Here is a 22208-nt window from a genome sequence, read left to right on the forward strand (position 1 = left end):
TCACGCGTAACGGTTACTTGGGAAGACAAACGCCATCACTCCAAACATCCCCCCCTTCCTTCTTCTTCCCCCAGCTCTATGTACTGAGCATGGCGTCATATGGTATGGAATATCCCGTTGGTCAGTTGGGGTCAGCTGTCCCGGCTGTGTCCCCTCCCGGCTTCTTGTGCCCCCGGCAGAGCATGGGGAGCTGAAAAAGTCCTTGACCAGTGTAAGCACTACATAGCAACAGCCAAAACATCTCCACATTATCATTACTGTTTCCAGCAAAAATCCAAAACATAGCCCCTTACTAGCTGCTATGAAGAAATTTAACTCTACCCCAGCTGAAACCAGGACACAGATTCTTGTAAAAACTTTGGAAATTATTGACTTTTTCTTGAATTCCTTAGGATGCCTTCTTACATCCACTTAAATAACGTCCGCTTAAATAACAGCATCTTTTATGCTAACATCCCTTGGCCTATGCAAGTCCTCTTTATCTTAATCTAAAGCTCCAGAGGGAAACACTATTCATCTTTATTTCCTTAATTTGTCTTTCTCTTAGAAGCTGACCAACTTCTGATTTCCTTTATGCTAAGCCAGATTTGGATAGTTCTGAAGCTTCAGAGCTTGGCGATACGGGTAGCATGGTTAGAGCAAGCAGAACTGGAATTCCTCAGTGGAGGAAGTACTGGATGAGGCCCCACCACTGAATGTGGTGAAGAAACTACAAAACTGCAGAAATGTTTTATGTCTGCTGACGCGGCTTAAGCAGCACTGGTAAAAGTAGTGTGTCTATTGACTCTGAGCAAAAAGGAGAGGGATTATTTTGGATCCTTTGCGTCATATACCAAAATTTTCACAAAATTTTCACCTCTAATATATTATATTCCTCAGAGCTGAGGATGTGAGGTCTGCATCAGAGGTGGGAATTGCTCCTCAGAGATCCTTCTGCTTTCCTATGGGACCATGCCAATATGTAAGTCCACCTGGGACTCAAAAGGACCTGGCAATATTGCTTTCATGAGTATCTTTTGACAGTTTTCTCCCGAAGACAGGGATTCAGAGTACACAGAAAACCTTGACCTGACACAGCCTTGTTGGGTCACACGATGAAGCCTGGAAGCTACCACAGGTTGTCCACTTGCGAAATGTGGTGTTGAGGAAAGAGGAAGAGGAGCTCTGTGGTAGTGCTGTGTCTCAGAAGTTAGTGTATGACTGTTTTCTTGGTTGCTAAAACAAGGCACAAAGCCTCCAAAGAAAATATTTATTAAGCCACAGATGGCAAAGCTGAGCCTCTGATTTCCCTAAATCCTTAAGAGGATTGTGGTACAGCTTATAGGAGCATCTTAGTGGCTGGATGCTCAGCTTCTTATTAGATATGTCATACATATATACACCCACAGTGACTTGAGCAGAGAAAGTGTTTGCATTCCAGCTCTGCTAATTACACACCTTAAATTAGGGTAACAGAGAACAATTTTTTTTCTTTTCTTTTTTTTATGTTTGTGGGCCACCAGGCTTTTGGGTACAACATGGCAAATGGCAAACCTATTTTGTATGTCTGATTTTAGATATGCTGTATATATTATCTTGATTTTAATTACAAAATTGAGAGGAAGCAGTAATGGAAATGTGAATGATCAGGGCAGTCATACCTTTGTTTTGAACAAAGCATAGAGAGACAGAGCATCGTACCAGATAAGCAGAGAAAAATCAAGAAAAAGATGTGATTGCTTTTTCTCATGTGTCTTTTTTTTTCTGAGATTTTTTTTCTGAGATTTTTTTTCCGAGATTACTTGCCTTTGTTGTTCCCTACGTTCTCTGAAATGCCTGGCTTTTGTTGTTCTGCTTTTATTCATCTTTATTTCTTCATATTTTACAGTTGTAGAGAGATGGGGACTGAAAACATGATTGGAAAAGGTCACAGTAATCTGTGTCCAGTCTTGGCGCAGACTATATTCAAGTCCTATCTCAGTTGTCTCCACCATGCTCTCTTAAATGCTGCTGAGATTCTCCTGGTTTTTGCTGGCATTGGTAACAGTGGCTTTTTAGCAAAATGTGCTCAGTCCAGGCAGGTGACAGTACACCGTGATTTTCTTGAAAGGTCCCACATTCAGACTATGACTGTCTAGAAAACCCAAATCAAGTTTTCTAGTGAAGTATATGGGGGGATGGTGGTAAAATTGATTTTTAAAGGAAAAAACTGCAACAGATTTCCATGTTTGTCAATTTTTAGATGAGGGCAACTTGCACATTTCCTGAATGAAAGAAAAGATGGGCCAATGTGAGAGGGAGGAGAACAGAAGACGTACATTGATGCCACCAATGTGAGCAGAAACTATTATCCTCTTCCGCTGGGCCACATTTCTCAAGTTAGTTCTCAGTGCAGATGTCTTGTTTGCCATACATATATTTATTACCAAGAGAGAGTTTCTGAGCTAAGTGCTGCCTGGACAAGGGCTTGAAAGTTTGTCCATAGAAACCATCTTCTATTTAATTTCTGCAGCTTTAGGGAAATGAAACTTTGTATATTGTGTGACAAAATTAATTGGATTATAGGAAAGTAACACTTGAGCTTACGTTAGTCATCTTCACATCAAAACAATAGATTCCAAAGTACTGCTAGCAGCCAGGTCCAAGGGAAAGAGTCCCTTTATAAGCAATCATGCACTAGATTTTGACAAATTGTAGTTAATTTTTGAACTTCACCTTTTGCAAAATTCTCGGATGAATTTTATGATATCCACTGAAAATTATAAGCGGCACATTATAGCAGCTGTGCTCTTGTCTCTTCGGTATTCTAGAGAGATCAAAGAACCAAACCACTGCAGAGATTTAGCACAGTCTGGTTGTTCTGCTCCAGAAGAGACCTAGAGACAGTCCAGCATGTTGCAGGGTGAATGATCAGGAAAACAAGATCTTGGGTTGCAGTCAGGGGTGAATAAAATGGACAACGTACATATAACTAGACAACTCAGCAACGTGACTATTCACTTTTCAGTTGCCACGATACTAAACCCAACGGTAACAATGACTGTGAAAAGTAGTTATAAATAGCTGAAATAACATCAGCTGGTATAAATATAAGGCACACTCTAAAGTGTGTAGGACCGTGATTTTTCCACTCCATAATGGAGACACACCTACCAAATTCATAACTACAACAGAGGAAACATTACTTCATAGAATGAATATTTTCTCCTTACCAACATACCAGACTTCCTAGTTCATGCAAAACACAGAAGTACAAAGGGGAATTTTTGGGGTATTGACTTTAGGAATACATTCAGTTTTTGAATTTCTGAAAATCCACTGGAAAGTGAGCCTAACTGCCCTGCCTCAGGTATCAGCTAAAATATGTTGGCTGTCTGGAGAGGAAAGAAAGTGCTGCATATTTTTGAATGGCGAAAGAATTTTGTGGTTTCTGGTTAGCTCTGAGTAAACCACCAAGGATGAGTTGTTCCTTAATAGCATGATTGATTATGTCGTGACAAAATACACTGTGCCAGACAGAGATAATCTGTGATATAGAGCAGCCATGCAATTACTGCGCTGAACAGAGCTGTGGACGTGGGCCACTTTGCCAGCTGAAGGGGAGAGCTGGTAAAGTTGTCGTGGAATTTAAAGGCTGACTTGCGTAAAGCTGGATTCTGATTGCAAACCTGTTCTGTGGCATAATTTGTAGAAAAAAACTTTGAATATTTGTTGATGGTTGCAGTGTTCTGGAATCAGTAGGAGGATTCCTAGATCAGCTGCTTTTCAGCTTCATTTACATTTTTGTGGGATAGTTTGGGGCAATTGTGTTCCAGAACAGCAAGGTGAAACTGGAGCGCACACAGGAAAAGTTTTGTCCCTGGCAAAGGTGGTGTTACAGATTTGCTCAAGACTTTCCTCCCTAATTAAATGGGTGTCTTCCTTGACTTTGATCTTATGAGTCATTCGTCTAGAAACTACTTATGTTCTGCAAGACATCCCTGAATAAGTCCATCAATTTATTTATATCTGTAAGATGATTTAATACTAAGTTAATGATTTAGGGACCTATATGATTCCCAGAAAAGCCAGTCAGAGACTTCCCACTGTCCCCATCTAACCAACTGGCTATAATACTTACTTACATTTAAATACCGTTTACATTTCCACAAAAGAATTTATATTGCTTTCTAATACCTTGGATGCAGAGCTTTTTATAGATTACTACCCCATAAATCGTTAATCCTTACTTTTCAAGTTAACTTTTATTAGAAATGGAACAGAAAACAAACCTACAAGTACAGACCTAAACCCTTCACATTTTGAGAGGTTCCAGATTTAGGTACCTTGAACATAAACTTCATTCTGTGGCTTTGGACTCACACTAAACGAAAAATAAGCCCATTTTCATGTTCCAATTTGAACATATGGTAAATTCTTATGAGATTGGTTGGCCTGATGGGTTTGTGACACTGGAAGAAGGTCGAAATCAGAATAGGTAATTTCCTTGCTCCCTACTGAAAAGAAGCAAAATTGATTTCTTGCTGATATTTTAGGGACATTTGTTTCTAGAGACAGCAGAGAAAAGCGAATTCAGGCAGAAAGTCTTCCTGTTTTCCAAGACAAATCTGTCTGTTACTCTGTTACTTTCCCATTGTCTTCAGCAGATGGGGAATTAGTAGCCAAGGAGTACAGGAATTGCTAAGAAATTCTGTCCTTGACTTTAGAAGTCTCATGCATGAAAAAGTCATTTTTTACTTGGGAACTGCTGGTTTATACAATCACTGGTGGCACGTCCTTGCTTCACAAGGGAATCTGAAAAAAAAACTTTGGGAAATTTCGAAGAGCAGCCTGCGCTGTGATAAGCACATTTGCTCACTTCGGCTGCTCATGTCACTGAGGCATCCAGTTCCACGGTGTGCAGTACCTGCCTTGCAGGAGTGGATGCTCAGCTGTGATGATGAAAGCATGGCTTCTCGATGAACACATACGACAGTGGAGATAATAATTAGTGCAAAGGCATGTGGTAGAGCATCTAGCCCACACTGAGGACAGTACGGAGCCATACCACCCATGAGGGATCTCTGGGTTGATAGCTTAATTGAAAGGAGTTGCTCAAGCATGTACCACACCTGGCACGGAGTTAGAAACTTCTGCTTCAGGTAATGTTTTAACAAGTTGTTTTATTTTTTTCTGTTGTCATCTGAACCAGAAGATTCTGGTGCCTGCTTATTGCGTAGATACACCTCAGGTTATGCACCAAACCTGTTGGTTTTTTTCCCCCCTTTGTTTTGTTTTTTAAACTGGTTGCATTCATGTGCTCAGGCCTCTTCTGCATTTCAGATCCCAGTTCAAACAGTAAATGGGAGGATGCAGAAGGAAGGCACCATGAGTGCACAGGTGAGACGTGGAGTGTTCTACTTCATTCCAAAGAACAGGAATCATACCTGGTAAGTCAAGCTTTTATCCCAGCTCCAATTCTTATAGAAATTATTTGTAGAAAAAAATGAGCAGTCAAAGTTATGGCCCTCATTCTAAATTATATGGGCTGATTTATAACAAGTATCGAAAGCCCAGCACTTCCTTGTGGATCATAATTTAAGGTTAAACACAAGAAGTAGCAATCATATCAATAATGTACACCAAAGGAAAAAAGAAAAATGCCCTATCCTGCCTAACAACTCATTTTCTTTTGAAGACACCCCTGCCTCTTTTTCTTTCCTTCAGAGAAGAAAATTGCTGCATATCTGGAAAAATAACTAATTTAAGCTATTTTGGGCAAAAAGGAGAGAATAAATTCCTATGTCAAGTATCTTCAAGTGACAGGGGAGTTCCTAGTCTTAAGTATGGAATGGGTTAGAGCTTGAATGCTTTGGGTGATATGCAGTGTGGCTCCCTCTGGGGTGATCTGAGAGGCTGCAGAGCTTTGCTCCACCGCATGCTGCAGGAGATGAGTTGCTGGTCTGGGACGATCTGGCTCTCCAAAGGGACCTATGACTGAGAAGAGAGTTCTGCACCACCTTCAGTTTCTGGATGACTTCAGGATGGAACTCCCAACAGATCACTGCATGAAACATGGGTCATGATGGCCAACAGGAAAGAAGTGTATTTTACATCATTGTTGGTGGAGACAAGTGAATAAAAGCTGTGGGAAGCTGGTTGTCCAAAAGAAATGGGATCTTATCAGATTCTGGGAGTTGTGAAACTAGGTGGCAACCAGCCTCCAATATCTGGAGCAGATCTTAATGCAAGCCCTCTCTAGTTGCTGTTCACAGTCTGTGCCACTTTCAGATATTACCCTGTCAAATCAAAAAAAGACACACTCTTGTCATCCTGACATCAGCAGAATTGACGCTATCTCACTCCTAATAGCCTTGCGTGTGCATTTAATGAGAGGAAGCATAAAGTTGGAACTTTGTAAAAACCCCTCTTAGAGCATAGAAGAGTTTATAACGGTGTCAAATACAGATGACCTGCTAATGTTTGTATATCAGAGAGTGAACATCTGTCTTTTCTTAATATACCACTCTAAGAAGAGATCATCAACCAAAACAATTAGCATAACCTGTACCGTGCCCATGCTGATGCACAGATTGAGGGCCGTCAAGGTAGTCTGAGCCCCTGAAATGTTGCTCTGTTTTTCATAAGGGGAAAGACAAGAGGAAGTTTAAAGCAAATATCCTGTTGTCCCTTATCTACTACTAATCCAAAATGGATTCACAGAATTCTTTCTTTATGAAAGCACACAATCGTGTTTCATTTCAGTGACTGACCCGGCAGCCTGCTGCCCGGCAAGCTGACTCAAAGGTAGTCTATATTCAGCCTAATCCACTGAGCCCTAACCACTTTAGGGGAAGTTAAGCACTGCTGAAAGCTTCTGGTGTTGAGTGGGGAGCCTACAGCCGTCCAATAAAAACCACTAAGCACAGAGACTGAGGGGGTCTGGTTGCAGCCCCTTCTGTGTTAAAGCTGCAAAGTCTCCAAGTACAGTCCAGTTGGATGTAAACAGCATTCCTCTGCTGGGGTGGCAAATGATACCTTCCTCCCTGCTGGGTCTCAAGATGTAGCCAAAACTTGTTTACTCTGTGTTTTAGAGTTCATTGTAATCTAAATAGGGATTTTTGCAATGCAAATAGGGCTGTACAGAATGTAATACATTTTATGTATCGCTACTGTTTATTATGGCTATATAACTTATCACTCATCACATAGACTGCATTGCAAAACACAATGTTTCAAACACACTTTAACTCTCAGATCATGATCAGTTAAGAGAATATATTATACTTTTAATATGCTCTTTCCCCCACAGTATTTTACAATAGCCTGCATAAACCCCATTTTGCAGAAAAGGATTCCAAGAAATTAAAAAAAAAAAAGTCTTGATTCATATGCAAAGGTTGTTTCTGATTGCTTAAAGTGGGCAGACGTCTAATGAGTCCTTTTATTTGATTTTCTGAAGTGCCCTATTGTACTGGCTGGTACGCATACATGGGGAAGCCTGCTGTTAACCCCCAAATTCCAAGTGTTAGAAGATAATCTTCCGTAATGAACTAATGCTAACATAAATAATTGCAATTCAGCATAGCTAGAACAGCCTGCCGGACTCAGTGCTTTTTAAAGGTGCAGAGACTAGAAATGCAGTACAGCGGTTCAGGAACAGCAACGTTCATATGAAGGAGAAAAGTCTTTCCTCTCTTTGCCTGTAGGAGGTGATCTAGGTTTGCGTCTTCTATAATTTACAGCCAGTCATAAACTAATCATCAGGCTCAATAAAAAATGAAATTAAAATAGTGCCCGGTGAAGTGGGATGAAGCAGTTAATGTCTGTTACATACCCTCATGCTGGACCTTGATCTTCACCCACCATTCTCCAGGTGACATTGCAGATAAATTGTTCTCTTCAGCAAGGAAAACAAGTGGTAAAGTGATAAATGCTTCAGTCACTGTCAATGGAATACCATGCCTCTTATGCAGCTCAGAGATTAGAAATTTTTTATTAGCTGATTACAGTGAATGTATTTAGACTATGGCTAAGAAGCCTGGTTCTGTGAGCACTACTAAACCACCCAGCTCCTCCCGTACCCTGCTGCATTTGAGGGGGCAGCACAGCTGGGAACAGGTAACCCAGAGACACCTGGAACCTCCATCCAAGGAGGCTTTCAGGACTCGGCCAGACAGAGCCAAGTCTGATCTACAGTTGGCAGTAGCCCTGTGCTGGGAAGAAGGTGGAACTAGATGGCAGCTATAGATTTCATCCAATCTGTCCAGCTCCTTCCAACTCCCCAACTTCAATAATGCTGTGATAAGTGCTGATGTGTTCTGGGTCTTACGCAGTGCTCGCTGCCGTCATATCTGAGACTATGGTCTGTACTACAAGGGCTGCAAAAGCAGTACTGTGCCAGGAGATACTAGTGCCTCGGGCATCCGTCTGAGTTCCCTTCCAGCACATGCACCTGGGTTCCTTCCCACAATAAAAAAGAGCAAGAGGATTAAGTTGTGATGTGTTTCTGGATTTTGGCCTAAAATGGAATTGAGGGCATGGCTGAAGAATATGAGTAGATTGAGGAAATGCTACTCTTCTACAGCTGAGTCACAGCCCAAATGCCTAAAGACACTGCTGATTTTAGCTGAGTGTTGTCACAATACATTGTTTTTCAGCAATTACATTAGAGGTAAGAATGGTCACCATAAGAGGGTAATACTGGAGGGAGACACTCAGAAATCAATGCAGATATTTGGCAAACTGGAATATCTGACAGCGTTGGAATTAGTAAAGCTCTTTTAGCATTTCTCCTGCCAGTATCCACTCTTGTAAATAAGAATTTTGGTTTTGCTGATATAATTGCAATCAGCAAAATGTCTTGTAGAAAGAGAAGTTCTGTGAGTTTTTCATTTCTGCAATATTTTCTCTGATACCAGAAATTCAGACTGGATGTGACTTATTGTTCTGCTTTGACTTTCATTTAATTTGAGCAATGTGATAACACTGAAATAATGTGAAGGTGGTAGCAAGTAGTCTGCATTTGAATATATTATCTTAGGTCTCACTAGCAGCAGAAGCGGCATTTACGTAGATAGATGGTAGTATAAGAGCCCCTGTTACTGACTATTCCATAACATCAGTAGTTTTTCACTGCCTGTGTATAAGAGGCAGTGCTTATTGGGTTAGGAGCACTAGCAGCAGCCTGGTTTGTTTTTTTTTCTTAAATAATCAAAAACCTCAACAACTCCAAAAATAATAGTCACCCTGGAGTGGCTGATGTAAAGATGGTAGCAGTAAAACTGTCATTTTTGAAAATGCCGTTTGGGAACTTCCACAATTTATTTGCTGAATGATTAGGGAGGCTGTCAAAGCGTAAAAGATTTGGAAGTAAACTGTCCAACGTTCAAAGCTACATGGCTTGTCATAAGAGCAGTTACATTGCAGCTAAATCCTTGGTGATGTAAATAGCTGTCAGCTCTCAGTTAAATAGGGTTCACTTCATAACAGTGTTTTGCCCTACCTTTTAGATAAGTGAGCCTATTGTTTCAGTGCCAGAGCAACCACCAGCATGTTGTGCTGGTAATGCTGCGCATAGCGTGCTGCTGGTACCCCTTTTTTCAATGCACAAAGTAGCAAATATTAACACGAAAGAAACCGCCTAATACTTCTTTCTCTAGCCGAGTTGCACTGCTGTGCTCTACAAGGGTCAGGGAAAATACTTCTGGCTGAAGTGCAAGGAGGGAACAGCCTAGCTCACCGCGGCCGATGGCCCAAGGGAGGTGTGCCTGGCACTGATGATCCCCTGGCCTCTGTCTCAAGTTTACTCTGGTTGAAAAGAAGCAGTTTGCCTTGTCTGCTGCTCTGTCCTCTACTTTTTCCCTGTGAAGTGTATCTAACATAGTCATGAACATAATTAAATATTTGCAACCATGTACATGCGCACAGGGCAGCCTGGATTAAAACACAAACTGAACAAGCTTTGCAGTACTTTCTCCAAGAATCCAATTTAAAAAATGTGCTTTCCATAACAAAGATGCTATCAACCCCAAAATCATACTTTATATTCCCAGGACAGATCATTAATTGTATTTCAATCAAAATTTGATTATAATAATCCTAACCTGTTTAGTACAAGCCCTGCAGAGCCTTTTAATTTTTTTTAACTGCATGAAAAAAATAACAATGCCATCATCAAAGAAGGAAAAAAAAAAGAAGATACATTTGATACTGAGGTAGTTTAAACTCATTTCAGCCGAGACTGTAAACTAGGGGCAAATGTTTTCTATAAAGCTGCTTTTTCTGAACACCAGCATTTATGAAAGTCACATCCACTAAATCTGTGGGTCCTTCTCCTGAATGTTTTATCCAATTCCAGCTTTGCTGGCGTGTCAGAGGGTTGTGCTTTTGGTATGTTTCCAGTTGTCTGGTAGAAATCCAGTTGCTTATTCATGGATGAAATCTGAACAAGATGGAAGATACTGCAATGAGTGGAATTACCTTTTGGCTTTGATGAGCTGGACTGGAACTGGAGGGAGAAGCAAAATTCTATTATATATAATTTTTCTCTCCAGTTTTATTTATTTCCTTTCCCTCCACTCCATCCTTGCAATTTTCTCTGGGCACTTGGCAAATCCACAAGTGCCGTTAATGTTGCTCCTTGGCTGAACATTAAATGCATATTTTTGAACACAACTGCTGACTCCTCCCTATCTTGCACCTCACTGACATGCCTGGATCCTCTTGGCTCAGCGCCTGGGATTGGACATGTTCTTGGAATATCCCAAGGGAAATCCCATCAAACTTCTCCTGTTCACATGACCTAATGATTGTTTGAAAGTGCCTGGTTTTGCAGCTTCTTTCTTTTAACATCTGAGTTTTGAAGTTCATGTATTATATTGGGCTTCGGAGAACTTTATTTTCACCCACTTAACTTCTTTTTGCTTGGGCGTGAAAAATTTTTCGGGAAACTCTGTAATGTCCATATAAATACTGAGATATAGTTGATCACTGGACATTTGCCTTAAAGACAGAATGCAAACAATGAGAGTACACCAACCTTTAGGCCACAATCGTTATGTGCAGTACCTCTAATAGTTGTAATGCGTGTTTAAAGACTGAGGGATTTTCTTCCCACAGAGTTAAAAAGCAAAGTGTTACTGTTGTAGCTAAAGACAAGGTTATTTTTATTAATGTAAAATGAGTTGTGAATGATATGAACAAGTACAAAAAAGACCACATGCAAACTACTCAATATAGGATATTTTTATCTACCATTGTAGTCTACAACACTTCTGTATTAACCATCTTAAGCAAAAATATGCCAGACCATTTGGGCCTTAGTATAATGATGTGATTTATTGCGCTCTCAGTTTCCATCCTGCAGCAATTACCAGAAGAGCTGATAATGGTCTGCAATTTGTTTTCCAGAACTGGTAGTAGCTGCCAGCAAGAGCCGCTCACAGGGAAAGACAGTGGCTGTTTACCTGCACCGCTTGGCCAGACCAGGGAGGACAGGTCAGTGACAATCCTCGGAGACACGCAATAAAGTACCAACCTGTTGAACAGATAACAGCTGTTTCTTCCAAGATGGTGCAGTGGGACCCAACAGTATAAAAACTGTCTTGGCATTAAATTTCTATAAAAAAGATGAGACCTGACTAAAATAATGGACAGTGTACCAGTCTTTCTCCCCTCCAGTTCACTCATATCAATTTAAGACATGTCCGTGATTCCAAGAATCCAGTGGCACACCCCCTGTTTTTAAGAGCTTCCAGCTCTAGCTATTGGTGGAGGTGCCTTATAATGGAATTTACTGTAAGCACTTGTTATAGTTATATGGAATCTTTATAATCCATGGGGTTAGAGATGTTTCCTGTTTTGAACCGGTTTCTTGATGACTTGGGGTCAATGTATTGAAGCTCAACACACATTTTTCAGAACTTGATCCTGCCCAGCTGTGACAACTGTTTATCAGCTGCCAAGGGATGAGATCCTGTGAATATCACTGCAAAGGACAGATATTTGTCTTCAGATATAAGATGATTTCATATTTACTGAAAGCTTTTGAGTTTCCTTAACTATCAACAGGGTTAATTTAGTTCTCTTTTATCGGAAAGGGATTGCAGGCTAGAGAAAAGTAGTTTGACACAAGGTGTCATAGCCTAGATCTTGGTAAACAAGCAGAGTAGGATTTCAGCAGTTAATCAGCTGAGGACATCAGATGATACACAAGTATTTTGCAGACTAAGAAAAAGCTTTTTGTCTTCTCTAAGAAAAGGAAAAAGTTGGTCTGTATTTTGCCATTGGAGAATGAAACTGGTTTGTTTTTTCTTTTTTTCAAAAAGCTGCATTTGACTGCCTGTATTCTGTCTCCTCTTCTGCTAGTTCTCCTTGTGTGTTTAGACTCTTTGCCCTACATGTGTTCAGTACCTGGTGTTTTGGATGAGCTGTCATATAAGTAACTGTGTGCTACTGAAGCATAATAAATACTGATTATATTCCTCTACCTTCATTAGGCTCAGTGTCTGCAGTTTTAGAACAGTAAAATGGACTTCTACTGTGCTTTATTTAAAGAACAGTTAAATGACTTTCCTTCCTCAAAATGTACCTTATTTTTTTTGTAAGATGGCTGGAAATAGAGGAAGGGTTCCTATTGGCATTCCCATTGGTGAAAGTCGGAACATAAGGATCTGGATCACATCTAGTAACAGAACTCAACCCAGTCCTATGTTAAGGCAGTGTCACAATGGGGGGATTGTAGATGCCAAGCACAGTTAAGTAAGGACTCTGCATTATTACTTCTTTCTTTCTGCTTTCTGTCACAAATACACTTCTGTTTGCTAGCAGTCTCTCCCACAATCTCCAACATCAGTGAGATTCCCACTAAGTTTTCAGCAAGAACAGGAATATCAATGACTGCAGGCACTGTAATGCATGTTCACTTTGGGAAGGAGGCATAAGTATTTTCCCACCATCCTTCTCCCCGTTAGCAGCAGCAACTCTTTTTTTTCAGCCCATTTTCCTCCTAAACACTTCTGAAAGGTTGTACTGGAGTAACTTTTCAGTGAGTAACCAAAATAATCAGGTATTAATTATGGCTAAGAACAAGGTCCAAAGTGTGATTCATTATAGTTCTTCGGTTCATCTAGAGTAAATAGGAGCTTATCTGTGGGGCTGCCGAGGTTTTTTACTTCAGTGATATCTGGAAACTATAGCTCAAGATCTTAGAGGAAACTTTGAACCCACTATACTAGTTTAAACAGGTTTGTGGCCTTTGGCTTTATAATCTTTCCCTTGGTTCACTGTTAGATTTGAGTGATTGCCGAGTAGTGTAAAAGCCTGGAAATTGGATATTAATCTTGAAACTCTTCTTTAGATTCTTTTCCCAAGGAGAATGTTACACATTAAACAGTGCCCATCCAGCTGGGAACAGAAGAATGTTTTCCACTTTTATTTCAACTCCTATTCTCAGTAAGAATGGAGAAACTCAGTACTTTGCAAGATTAGACACTGGAGCTGCAAAGCAATATGAAGATTTCTTTGTTTAAGTGACTGTATGCCTATTCTCATGGCTTTGGACTCAGGTTAAACCTTTCCAGTAAAGGTATCAAAATGTTTTTCAATTTATAATTCACAAAGAAAGCTCATAATTGTATCTTATTGTGGCTTCCTGGAATAAGCTGTGCTTTAGGTGGGAAGAGATCATGATATTTAAATGCCCCAACTGGTGTAACAGACAATATTACCCATCTATCTAGTCTATTATTTTAATCACTATTGCATTTCTACCACACTTGAGGAAACAGAGGTTTGAATAATGATTCCGTATGCCTTTGTAATGTGGAAGAAAGTTTAATTCTGAATAGATATATATTAGTACTTCTATACTTTCTATGGAAGAATATGTTGGACTAAATAGTACTTTATAAAAAAATAAAACACTTTTCATATTGGAAGTTCAGCTCAGAAGTCATGTAATGCTTTTGAAAACTCTACCTTGCATGCCAACCTTTCAGTCTTTTGCCCATGTAATTCCTGTTGGTTTAAGAACTCCAGTCAGTGCTCAGTTGATATGAAACCCAGACAAATAGAGCAAATTAGCAGTACAAATGGTTCTTCCCATGTATCTATGCATATATAAATTACACTTAAGATTTATGCCTGGTAGCGCTTTTTATCTTCAGCTGTGGTATATGGAGAAAGTGGGTAGTATAACCAGACCCTGGTTATTTAACTAAATTTCCTTTTTGTCCATTCATGAATGGATGAAAGTGGTGCTTCCTTTCATCCACAGATGGATGCAGTATCAAGGGTTTCTTGAGGACTCCAGAGGCCTCAAACTTATTCCTACTTTAAGGACAATAACACCAATTTTTCTTTCTGAAAGATTTTAAGATCTAAAGAGAGCTGTCACTGATTCCAAGTCTGGGCCCAGGTCAGGCCCTGGTAATTGCTGTGAGTTGGCTACTCATGAAAGCCTGACATAACTCGTAACTTGGGTGAGCTCACCAAAATGAAAGAGTTCAGTAAGGAAACCTGTGTACGCCTTAAAGGTGGTGGCTTCATCCAGTGCAAATCAGAGTAGATCCAACACAATTAGGGATTCCCACTTGGTTTCTTGAGTCTGTGCTAATTTACCCCCTTTTTTGTTTGACCCTTTGCTCCTGACAGGCTTGCAAAGAGCAAACTCTATTTGCAAGTCTAATAATGTGGCTGAAACTGGTAATTACTATACATACTTCTGGAAGATCTATAATATAATTAGCAGCTGCTGTGAGTTGCAAGATGACAATAAGAGAAGATTTATGTGCTTCCTTTTAACTTAAGTATGGTTTACTTCGATAAATACAATTCTGAGATAAGAATAAATGCATATTGCATTGGCCAATCTCCCCTGTGACACCAAGATATGTATTACCTCTTTGCTCCAATTATCCAAAATGATGTTGCTTTCCCTTTTTCTCTGCTTTGATTGCCTTTTTAAGTGTTCTCTACCGCCCTTGCCAAAGGGCTGCAATTATCCCTACAGGTTAAACCTCTTGATTTTGGGTGGAGAAGTTGTGTAAACGTGTTGCCAGTGTGGCGGCTTGGTGAATCAAACTTTCTGCCCTTACATAACTTCTTTCATTAAGAGTTCCTCCTGATAGTCTGAGGAAGTCTTGGTTGTTTGGGTAAGAAAATGACTGAAGCCAGTGAGCAAGAAAGGTTTTACTGCCCTGCTCTAGCCTGGTCTCACATCATCGCTGTGCTGCCAAAGCTTATTGCTGGTCTGCCCCTTTGCATCTCTGGTGTTCTAGCCCAACGAAGGTGTCCACTGTATGTAAGTGGCAGCCTTTGGACAATCATTTACCATCTCTCTAGAATTCATTAAGCAGAAACTGGCCTAAAGTGCTAGGATGTGGTCTGTGATCAGGGCCTTCCCAGATCTTGAAACTCAAGGCAGGAGCCTAGCTGGTGCCGAGTCCAGCTCTCTTATGATCTCTCAAAAGCCCAGAGCATTCTCAGTTTTTAAAGGCCAGCTCCACTGCAGGGGAGTGCACTTTCTAACGTAACCTTAACAAAAAGGTCTGCGAGAAGGCCCTCGCCAAAACATCACCCCTTTCAGGCACAGTTTCCTCAGCAGGACCAATGACTTAGGTTCTGCTGGGGTGCAGGATTGCAGATCTCATTACAGGGGTGTAAACTCTCTGTTGAGGGTCTTCCTTGCTTTCCACCCATGTCTAATATGGTGAAGGCTGATTTATTCTATTGCCTTTCAAGCCCTCTGTGCTCAGAGGGGATTAAGATTTGCATTTTCTACTGCCCTTTTAAAGAAGGTAGAGCAAACATCAAAACAACCATGCAACTGAAAGTATGACTGAAGTTTAAAAAAACCCATTCTCTTGAAATACCCTTGTTACTGAGCTCACTGCATGAGGAATACTTCTGTAACCTGCCAGCCTTCGGCTCAATTGTACTGGTGTTGTGCAGTTCACTGATTAGAAACAATACTAGATGCACTTATGATAAACTCTTTGTTGGACCTCTAATCTCTGCATGGCTATGCTCATTTGAAATGTGAAAGCAGACTACGTGCTGTGCAGCACTATACATCTCACTTAGGTAATAACTAAAACGCCAAAGAAAAGATCATGACAATAGTGATGATGATGATGATGATGATGATAAAAATAAAATGATGTAATTGGAAAATCTCTCATGTTACCTTTGCTTAGTCGGAGCAATTTAGAGAAGAACTCCCAGTTCCCAGATGTTGGATTGGGAAAGAAACTCCCAGACAGCAAAACTAGAGGCATAGTTGTAATTTATTTAATAATGGAGTTGGGTTTTGGGGGAAAAAGAGAAGATGCTTCAGATTTAAAACATTAAAGTTACCTGAAGCACAGAGTGAGTGAAATGGTGGTAATGTGGAACTCTGGGTTTGACTCTTTGGAGGTGTAAGGGAAGTAAACGCTTGCTTGCTGTTTCAGCTGTTCATAAAAAGCATCTCTGGTTTCTTCAGGAATTTTTCCTAAATGCCATGATTTTAATCCCAATTTAGAAAGAATTTAACTGTTTTTCAGAAAGAGATTAGACCTAATGAAAGCTTTTCTGCTGATTTTGATAGGATTTTGAAAAAACCCCAAAAGATAATAAGCTCTAACCACTATATTTTCTGGTTCACTTTTGTAGTAGTAACACTGCTCTCCCTAAAATCTGCAGGATGATCTGGGACCTCATCCAACTCATGCTGAAGTCTTTCCACTCAAATAGAATCCTTGGTGAAAAAAATTTGAGGTGATTACTCAGTAAATATAATGCATTGCCTGTTACGGATCTTTCAGTTGCTCTTGCATTTGTTCCAAAGCTTGGTACAGCATGCTTAGGAGAACTGCATAGTATTACAGGCCTTTGTTTGAATACTATCCTTTTTATTTCGCAGAATTTTTTTTAATATAAAAAAGGAGCAGGAAATTTATGAAAATGCAGGCCATGTCAACATAGTTCAATTTCTCAACTTGTCATCTTGTCTCAGTTCTAACTGGAAGAGCCTGAAGAAGGCCCTATGGCCAACTTGTCAGCTCTAATCTCCCCTTCTACTCTTAGCGGATATTTTATTAACACTTTTTAAGACTGTTTTTTATTTATTTTGCAGACTACATGCTGAGGCAGCAGCCAGTTTCTTTCTCTTCATCTTTCTCTCTTCTTGCTCTCTGCTGCATGAGAGAGAGGTTGGCTCTTCTGCCATCAGAGTCCACAAATCACGGCAAAAGGGATTGTTGCAGTTTTCATAAATGTGGTGTTACTTGAAAATTATAGACTGCAACTGCTTATTGCAGTTCTGTGCAATGGCTGTAAATTGGGCCCTGTATCTTTCTGGTGACAGTCATTCCCGCAACAGGCCTTTTAGGAAATTGGAAGGGAAATTAAACAAGAGCAAGGGGTAGCTTTCCTTTTATCTCTGACATGCCTTCCTGAAATCCTTATCTATCATATTCAGGCAGAGATGTTACTGAATTGGTGGCGGATTTAGATGTTGTCTGTTTCTGAGACTACAGACTGCTGATCCTGCATGCTCTTTGAGGCAGATCTGTTGACAGGGTCTAGATACACATAAAATTTATGAATGATGGACCAGGATGACATGGGACCAATGGAATGTATTATTTCTTCATATTCACTGTTCATTCATTTATAATTCAGTTTTCTCAAGCCCATTTAAAAGGATTGAGAGGGACATAGGTAGGGAATGCTTTGCCGAGACGACTGAGTGGTCAGTAAAGGAAGGCTACATGGTGACTTCATTTCTCTTGCCCAGGAGATAAAGATAAATGAACTGAAGGCTCTGTTGTCCCCTTTGTTGGCTAGCTGGACCATGGATCCAGGCATGCAGGAGTAAACAAGCCTACCTGCTTGGTTGCCCACCCCTTGCAGGATGGACATGGAGGCAGGGAGAACCATGACTGTCTGCTTGTCTTATTCACTGGCCTAATTGCCTGAGCCAGTGCATAGAAAACTAATGAACTGTAATTCCACCTTCCCATCCCGTACGAGGCAGGGAACTGCAAATGTAAGGTGCATTTCTGAGACTCAATGTCTTCTTGAGGTGATGCATCTTACTCACCACCCTATGTGCTGGGATGTGCCCAGTCCTAATCCAGCCCTGCAGTCCTGGCCTTCCTTCAAGTTTGGTTTGATGGGAAGGGCTCCTCACCTAACCTTACCTTTCTCTTCACCACAGAGCTTGCCTGAAATGAACTCTGTGTTGACACTCACACAGGCAAAAAGCCTCTGTCTAGAAAGGCCTTTTTATATCTGTTCTACAGAAGAAGAACACATGTTAATTCTGGCTATGGCAGATCCTCTAGGCCCACACCTCTGACACACCCAATATAAAGAGAGTTTAAACAAGCACTTACCCTTAAGGATGGGAGGGATGCTCAGTTTTATCACCTTACCACACCCCAGATGCAGTCCCGGTTTCCTCCAGGCCCTGTTAGAGCAACAAGGTTCTTCCCCTGCGTGCGGTAAGTGGCCCCTGTGCTGCGGTTTGTGTCACTTAGCAGTCTCTTGCTCCACGATATCCTCTACTGCAAGAGAACTGTCGGGTACAAAAGCACCTTCTAGCACAGGCTGGAGGGAATCAGCCAGTGCTATGAATAGATCAAATGATGGATTTACACCCTCATGCATCTCAAACCAAACCAGAAACCTGACCTTGAAACACCTGTGCCTCTCCAGCACTCCTGGTGCGAGTGCCAGTGGAACAATGCCTTACCTAAAACACAGCATGGCAAACCCTCAGACATGCATGGTGAGAACGGGCACAGATCTGTGGTTGTACTAACCATGCTGCCAGGGCAAAGCCTTTCTCACTCACTATACCATGTTTAAAGGGGCATGAGCAAATTAAAAGGCACAGTTAAAAGCACTGATTTCCTTATCTTTGCTATTAGTGTTGCTTTTGATTATTCTGGATGATAGATCCTGTGAAACCAGACTTGCTTTTGATCTTTCATACCACATGCTTAGTTTTCACTAAGCCCAAACAAGGAGAACGTATAACTCAATTTCACTTTTGTCTGTCCCCTATTTGTTTTCATGTACAAACACAGTGCAGCAATGTTCAGGCTGTAGATGGTGCCAAGGAAAATTGAAGTCCAAACCGAGAAACTGCTTTCACTGGAATTTAGGAAAACAAATACAGAAAGCTTTCTGTTGCTCATTTTATTTCATTTTTAATAAATCTAATTTTTGGGTCAACTCAACCTGACAGTGTTTATCTAAATAAAAATGCAGCAGTTATGGGAATGAGAGCTGAACCTTGAGTCAGAGGAGGAGACTTTGATTAGTATTTGGCTAGGAAGAGGGAAAGCATCTAAAGCAAGAGGATTTGAAGGCCTTGCTGTGTTCCCACTGAAGTGGCTATAAATTTTATCAGTGCCTTTGAAGGAAATAGAATCAGACTCTAAATTAGTGATTCTGCATTACTTTATAACTCTTACTCAAATCTAGTGCTTCTAGCTAACTTCAGTTTTTAGCTGGAGAGCTAACTGGAGGGGTTATTTGGAGTTGACTTAAACCTATATGCTGCTAAATGATTTACTGGATATCTAGATACCTATAATCCTGGAATTAGACCTACTGGGATATAAATCCCTGAAGCTCACAAGCAGTTAAATAAGGACTAAAAGGAAAAAGAAAAACCCATCTAATCCTTTCCATGCTAAGGTATATAATAGCACAAAATTGGAAAAATCCATCTTCCACACTGAATAAAGAGTGATTACAAATGAAGGCAAGAACATTATCCAAAAATATTAGGAGCTGGAGAAGTACTATGATCAAATAGAGCAACAAACAATTCCCGAAAGAAAGGGAAACTGCATAAATATTCATACATGGGGTTTAAAGGGTCTGCACTGACACTAAGTAGAGCTCCTTTTGTACGTACTTTCATCAAAGTTCTTAGGAACCTAACTCCATACCTTTATTGCAAAGTTTTCCTTGTTCTATGCCAAGAGAGCGTATGCAAAGCTCTCATAAGGAGAGCAAAACCATGGGCCGGATTCGCTAAGGCCTGTGAAACTTCCTCTGCCTTATTGTGAGCAAACAGGGACTGAATTGCCTGAGATGGAAATCTAGCAGCCTGCTTCCAAAACCGACTGGGGGCAGGAGAAAACTACCTAAGGACTTCAGTGGCCCAAGAACCAAGCCCTGTGAGTATTGCTGTTGCTCTGTGTTTTCTGCTCCAGGCGGGCTGATAATACAGTTCTCATTTTAGCCAGAGTCAGGAATCAGATCCACAGGTCTGGTTACAATGTGCAGGAGGTGAGCTGACCACAGACGCTTCGCAGGGGTAAATACAACTGCGTGCCAGTAATGAATGGAGCCACCAAAACTGGTTTTGAAGGACCTGGGTGTGATTCAGCGCTGATACAAAATACCACGCAGTGCTGAAGAAATGAGGAAAGAAAGTTTAAGTTTATATAATGGTCCTTTGCACAGCAGTTGCTGAAAGGGGGCAAAATATGTTCATTTGGTAGAGTGTGTGAGGCAGCGTGCGTGGCAGTATCTCTTAGAACAAGGGTTATTGTATTCATTGCAGTTGTCCTGTGGGAATGGAAGTAATATGCTTCCATCCTAATTCCTGAAGTGTTCCTGGAAGAGCCAAGTGATGAACTGACTGTGGTACTTCCAGTACCTCGTCTGGTCATTCTAAAATTGATTTCACAAATATTTCATGTGTGTCAGGTGGGCCGATGAGGAAGAGAAGAAATCTAAGAACAATTGATTCTACTCTTGCTCTGCTATATATCCTTATCACCTTAATATTGCAGAAGTCAGGCTATGTCCCACAGTCCTGATGCTAAGTAATTAGAAGCAATTCCCTCAGTAAGGAAGGACAAACAATACATGTGAATAATGACAAATACTGCAGGATCCGACCCTGCACCGCTACTGTATAAATGAGATTTTGTACAAATAGTCACGTTCATGTGCAACCAGTGCATGTATTACTTTGGTCATTTAGCAAAATGAGCAGAGGCGGGTAATTAATTGTGGCTAGTAAGTATTTGCCCAGTATTCACAAGTAGGAGTGGATCATGGTTATTCTGCCTCTGGGGCTATCTTTGCATAATGTCCTTTGTTTGGTAACATAATGCGCATTCCAGACGCCAGGAAAGAGTCATATAATCCCTTTATGGTGGAACCTGTGTGTTTACTAATACCCACGTACAGTTTGTGTGAATGTATTTGCGGCCAGTTTCTGCCCACTTACCGGGGTTGTGCATCCGTGCAGGAGGAGCAGTGGGCATCTGCCCATTTCAGGAGGCAGTAATAAACCTTGGCCAAAGGCGGTATGCTAAAATCACGTGCTTCCCAAACTGCTCCGAATCTCAAGGCAATTTCACGTGTTTTGCCCTTCAACAGATGATTTATGCTAGTGAGTTGTGGAGTCAGCATTTCCCTTGATAAATCTTATTCTACAATAGGCATTATTGAAATTGAGAAGTTACTGGGTTCACAGACCAGAGTTTCTCACGTACCACGCTGCAAGGTGCGTGTCCTCCTACACTGGCGCCTTAGCATTATTCACTAGAGACCGGCTATTCTGTGAGCCCGGAGGATATGTAGCAAAGCCACTGCTGACTCCAGCCCTTCCAAAACTTGCTGATAGGTCAAAAGAGCTTCCTTAGAGGTTGTTTTTTTTTCTTGGAGATGCACGTTTTAAGTGCTTCTCCAACAAATACCAACGAGAGCAAAAGCAGATAAATGTTAAGCTTCCTTTGCATTCCACAAGAGGTCCCAGCTGGTCTTTCTCTTCCAGCGGCAACCCTGGGGCAGAAGGCAATGCTTTTTATTTCCTTTCACAGTATGCAAAACAAAACCTTCAAAAAGCTTGACATAGCTGTTGTTCTCCATGTGTAGTTTAGGGGGCTTTCCCTAAAAATCTCACTGGATGCAGGGTGGCCTAGGACTTTCTAAGCACTTTGGATGAAATTCTATTCAAAGTTTTTTCACAGAACTCTGCACGTGGATGAATTTCAACCATAGTTTCTGTCTCACCGATATTACTGATTTTTAAGGCCAGCAGGAACCATTGTAATCGTCTTGGCTGACTCCCATAAGCCAGAGGGTTTTACTTAGTGATTCCTGCATTGAGCTTGTGGTACAGCTAGAGCACAGAGTTTAGAAATACATTCAACCCTGATTTAAAAACTCAAGTGACAGGGAGTTTGCCCTCGATAGTTTACTAACCATCCTGGCTTCTTCTTGCAGAT

At 40.9% G+C, this 22208-nt stretch overlaps 1 long non-coding RNA gene across 1 annotated transcript in view; it reads left to right on the forward strand.

Moving 5' to 3' along the window:
- LOC142060733 (uncharacterized) overlaps positions 1–22208 on the forward strand; it is a 176988-nt gene that overhangs the window by 142222 nt on the left and 12558 nt on the right. The window contains exons 4-5 of the long non-coding RNA XR_012661896.1: positions 5302–5408; positions 11371–11457. This is a non-coding gene — a long non-coding RNA (uncharacterized LOC142060733). The remainder of the gene's footprint in view (positions 1–5301; positions 5409–11370; positions 11458–22208) is intronic.

This window comes from Phalacrocorax aristotelis, chromosome 8 (genome assembly GCF_949628215.1).
Source record: "Phalacrocorax aristotelis chromosome 8, bGulAri2.1, whole genome shotgun sequence".
NCBI lineage: Eukaryota > Metazoa > Chordata > Aves > Suliformes > Phalacrocoracidae > Phalacrocorax > Phalacrocorax aristotelis.